The 5100-nt window shown below is 48.5% G+C and overlaps 2 non-coding genes across 2 annotated transcripts; one reads left to right on the top strand and one right to left on the bottom strand.

The window, feature by feature from the left end:
- The first annotated feature begins 4077 nt into the window (after window positions 1-4077).
- LOC112066841 (U6 spliceosomal RNA) lies at window positions 4078-4184 on the top strand. The gene has a single exon (XR_002892919.1). It is a non-coding gene; the product is annotated as a U6 spliceosomal RNA (small nuclear RNA).
- A 436-nt stretch (window positions 4185-4620) lies between these two features.
- Window positions 4621-4694, bottom strand: TRNAI-AAU (transfer RNA isoleucine (anticodon AAU)). The gene has a single exon. It is a non-coding gene; the product is annotated as a tRNA-Ile (tRNA).
- Window positions 4695-5100: the final 406 nt, after the last annotated feature.

Raw genomic sequence — 5100 nt, 5'->3', positions numbered from 1 at the left:
TTTATTTTTGCGTTGGGTCTTCTTTGCTGCACGCAGGCTTTCTCTAGTTGCGGTCGGGGGGGGCTACTCTTCGTTGCGGTGCGCGGGCTTCTCATTGCGGTGGCTTCTCTTGTTGCGGAGCACGGGCTGTAGGTGCGCAGGCTTCAGTAGTTGTGGTCGCAGGCTCAGTAGTTGTGGCGCATGGGCTTAGTTGCTTCGCGGCATGTGGGATCTTCCTGGACCAGAGCTGGAACCCGTGTCCCCTACCTTGGCAGGAGGATTCTTAACCACTGCGCCACCAGGGAAGTCCCTCAAAGTGTGCATTTTTAACAAGTGTGCTCCCCAACCCCGAAATTGTTTCCATGCCGGCCCCCTCCTCCCTACCCACTCACCCAGACGGGGCGCACCTCGAGGGTGTAGTTTTACTCATTCAGTGTCCAGCGGTGCACGCTCAGGGAATGAATGATGGACGAATATGAATGAATGAACAAACGAGCGAATGAACCGCCCCACCCCTTTTCACAGGTCAGTCCGCAGCTCTACCGCCCCCACTTCTTCGGCCCATCCTTTCCCAATCTCCCCTCCTTTTACTCTCCTGATTCCGCGTGTCTTGTAGCCGCTAGTGCGTGCACCTGTCTCAAGGGGACAGTAGAGCCATTGGTCAACAAACACTAAGCGCTTGTTGGGTGAGTCATCATCGCTGCCCTCTGTATAGAGTCTAGGCTGGAAGAAGGAAGACAAAACCAGCATTTGCAGTATAATATGGTGAATGGCATGATGCTCATGGCGGGGGCAGCTGGGGGCCAGGCTGGTGTCTGAGAAGTTTCCGGTGAACTTTCTGGTCATTTTTCTCTCCACGGGACCACCATCGCCATCATCATCATCGTCAAAACTCTTGCATTCACTATACTCCCTGCAGTGTGTATCGTTAGTAGCCTCACTAAGGATCGGCCAGAGGGGAGATTAGATTTGTGGAATTTGTTTCAATTTCTTTCTTTTTTTTTTCCCTCAATATTTATGTATTTGGCTGCGCTGGGTCTTAGTTGCGGCACTCAGGACCTGGGATCTTTGTTGCAGCGTGCAGGATCTTCCTTGAGGCATGCGGGATCTTTAAGTTGCAGCAAGTGGGATCTATTTCCCGGACCAGGGATCGAACCAGGGGCCCCCTGCATTGGGAGCACAGAGTCTTAGCCCCTGGACCACCAGGGAAGTCCCTGTTTCAATTTCTTAATCCTTTTGTTTTCTTTCTGTCTGTCTTTCTCTTTTTTTTTCTTTTCTTCCTTCCTTCCTTCCTTTCTTTCTTCTTTTTTTTTAAACTTTTGAAAGAAAGACCTTCTCATCCTTCCATCCTCAGATGTCAGAAAGATCCTCTCTGATCCCTAAGCCAAGAACTGCCCCTCATCTAGAACACAGTATACCATTTATCTTTTTGAGCCTGTCAGGGAGGAAAAACTTTTCCTCTATCCTCTCAGGTTCAGTCTCTGGGGAGTGTGAATTAAACTGACAAAAGACAGATTAACAAGAAAAAAGACCGTTTTTAATAATGTATTTTTATTCATGTACCTACAGGAATTCACAGAAAAATGTGACTCAAAGAGGCAGTTAGAATGTGGGGCTTATATAGTATTATCTTAACAGGGGAGGGGATGGGTGGAGAGGGCACTTACAAACAATTTAGGAAAGATAAATAGGCTCTTACCTAGAGTAGATGGGAGATAAGATAGTTTTATGACAATGCCTGTTTAGGTGTGATGCCAGCTTCTCCTCTCCAGTGATAAAAGCCAGTCTTGCCTGATTGTTCCCTGGGGATTTATGACAATTGAATTCTTTTGAGTTCTTTTGGAAGGCCCTACTTTAGGCAGATGAGGCTTTTCAGGAACTCAAATGGCTTCTGCTCAAAATAATTTTTATGCCGCAGAGGTGTATTCTGGACCCCTTCAAGCCCTTGTTTAGGAAAGTATGGGCTCTGAGGGCAGCAACCTCGGCTGGCTTCTCCTCTGCAAGGTCCCCGCATCTAACAAGGTGCCTGTAACACACATCCAAGGTGTGAAATGCAACCAGTGTACAGGTGTCTATTCTAGAGGTCAGCAGCCCTAGGCTCTCCTTCTAACTGTTCATAGTAACAACGGTCCCATCGCTGGCATTTAGTGGGCACTTTTAGTACACACTGAGCACTTGCCAACGGCTTTAAGCCTGTCGTCTGTGGCTTTAAGCCTTGAGCCGTTACAGATTTAAGTCAGAGCTTAAGACCTATTTGAGAAAAGAATGAATGATTGCCCCCATGGCCCCGTGACAAGCTGAGAACAGCGTCCTCAGGGTCCAGTGGTTAGGACTCTGCGGGTTTCAATCCCTGGTCTGAGAACTAAGATCGAGCAAGCTGCAGGGCTTGGGAAAAAAAAAAAAAAGAATAAATGCTCTAGTAGATGTTCTCACTGGAGATTTTTCAAGCATGGTTGTGAAACAGAGCAGGACTGTATGGTCTTTCCCCTCCATGTCCTCCACCTGCCTTTTGTCTGTAGAAAAACTTTAGCCAAAGAATAAGTGTAACCAGAGAAGTAAGAAAATACAGAAGCAAAGGAAAACAGGACAAAACAATAATAGTTTAGTCAGAAAGCAAAGTCAAGGAGCTTTAGTTCCTCCTCAGGGGCTATACATAGTATTTTGAGCCGTATCCTGGGAGCTGTCTTGTAGGTACCGAAATCCCCACCAGGTGGAAGAAAGTAACTACATGATGACCAGACCGTAGCCATGACATAAGCTGCCACAGCTCCGAGAACTGGCCTCAAAGAAATGGGAACAAACCGACCCTGGAACTGAAGATTAACTGTACTGAAAACAATCAAGATGACGCTGATCAGACCACCGCACGACCAAGTTCAAGATGCCTGTCAGAGCTGACGGGGCTGTTTCTGCATGGAGCCCCCTCCCTCTGTCTATAAAAGCTCTTGCCCACTGGTTGTCAGTGGTGGGGAGTTGGCCTTTGGACAGGAGTCCGGCCTCACTCCCCGCCACCCCCCTCCCCTCACTGTCGGCATCTGAAATAAAGCAAACTTTCCTTTCCACCAACCTTGGCTCTTTATTGGCTTTTGAGCAGTGAGCAGCCAGACCCCACTTTCGGTTACAGTTGGACCCTGATATAATATGGCATTCACCCTAAAAAGCTAGACTTCGTTAAACTAAAAATGCCTGACTTGGACTGTGAGTGAGAAGTTCATCCAGCTGCCCTCCGGCTACACACTGCAGAACCAGGAGGAAGAAACGTGAAGTCTAAGAGCTCTCTGAAAAACAAAAAAGTAGCAAGAGGTTTCCAGATGCTTCTGTTATCCAAAAACTGGGTTCGCCTCTTGGGTGTGGAGCCAAAAGACAGCCAAGCCAAAAATTGAGAGGAAGAAGGATGTATTACTTGCAGAGAGTAAGGAGAACACCAGGGAGCTCTCCCAAAGCGGTGTCAATCCTAACAGCAAAATTGCGGAAGGGGCTTGGGTGGTATATGCATATTCATGAAGGGGCTTGGGTGGTATATGCATATTCATGAAGGGGCCTGAGCAGAGGAGAATTCAGCCTAGAATTGGGGCAGAGTTGCTGACTGAAATCACGAGGGTCAGAAAAGGTCAACATCATCAATCTTTAGGTTCCAGTAGATCTGGTGAAGAAAGTTTCAATTCTGCAGAACAGCTCAAGAAAGTGCTCCCGGCTAATCTTTACCACTGAAACAGAACTGGGAGTCTTTACAACTGATTTATTATCTTTGGTATTGTTACTTCTCTAGCCCAATAACAGTTTGTTCTTTCGTTCCCTGAAGATCATTGTTACTGAGACCTGGTCAAGGGCAAGCATCGTGGCCAGGCTTAGATCACAAAATGACTTAGGCCTGAAAGGGCTTCTCTCCTGTCAAGAAAGCCATGCCTGGTTCTCTTTCTCCCGCCCGCTGCCCAATCTGCTTACACTTCCACAACCAGAAGGGCCTCACTAAAAACACGGCAGTCATGGGCTGGTCACTGTCTCCATGTGGGTTGGAATTTGTGTCCCTCATTTACTGCTCCTCGCCTAGACTAGGGTGCCGGGCATGCAGTAGGCTCTCCATTAACGTGTGGAATGGTGCTCTCTTTGGCAGCACATATACTAAAATAGGAAGGATACAGAGAAGATTAGCATGGCCCTCGCGCAAGGATGACACGCAAATTCTTGAAGCGTTCCATATTCAAAAAACAAAAAACAAAACAACAGCAAAAAAAAAAAAAAAAAGATGTGTGGAATGAATGATTTCCAACCCTGGATTTTCAATTCTAAGAACTCCAGAAAACTGAGGTCTCCCTAACCCCGAGGGCCCTCAGAAGCTCTGCATTAGGTAGCAACCGGCGGTGGCCACTGAGAGCATCCTAAAAAAAGACCCAAAGTGGGCTGCAGGCTTGCAACGCGCGGGGACTTGGGGTAACCAGTCACAGCCCGAGCCCGCGCGGGATCCTGCCCTCCCTCCCCATCGGCAGCCTGCCCCAACTTCCGGGCCGAGTCCAGAATGATTCCGCGACTCCCTCCTGTTTGCACGCGGCTCACAGCACTCAAAAGGCATATTTTTCAAAGACAGTTACAGTTGTAAAACAAACCCATGATGTGGGGAAGGAAAAAAGAAGCCCGTACCCGTGGCCCGTACGGGGATCGAACCCGCGACCTTGGCGTTATTAGCACCACGCTCTAACCAACTGAGCTAACCGGCCACTTGCTGTGCTCTCGCCGCCGGCATACCTATGAGATTCCTCTGCCTGCTCCGGGCCGTGAGCCGGCCAAGCGCCTCTAGGCGGAGTCAGCCGCACCGACTCCCAGCCGGCTCTCGCGGAGGGCTGTTGTCATCCCCATTGGCCAGATGAAACAACTGAGACCCTGGGGCCTTTAAGGAGAAGGGAGGTGACTTCTTACAGCGAATCGGAGGCTTTCGCAGGGGAAATGGAAGCTGCTCTTAAAACTTAACTCGGGAGTAGGATTTTCCAATATTGCAATTCAGTGCAATTTTTATTCGTCTCTGAGAATCCTTGCAGCATGGAAACTTCGTGTATCAAGAGCATTTGGCGAGGCTAAATACAGCTTGGAAAATGCAGAAAACCAGATAAAGGACAAAAGAACCAC

The sequence above is a fragment of the Physeter macrocephalus genome, unplaced genomic scaffold, assembly GCF_002837175.3.
Source record: "Physeter macrocephalus isolate SW-GA unplaced genomic scaffold, ASM283717v5 random_645, whole genome shotgun sequence".
Classification (NCBI taxonomy): Eukaryota; Metazoa; Chordata; class Mammalia; order Artiodactyla; family Physeteridae; genus Physeter; species Physeter macrocephalus.
The sequence above is the reverse complement of the archived record's forward strand: the minus strand, read 5'-3'. Positions and strand labels throughout refer to the sequence as shown.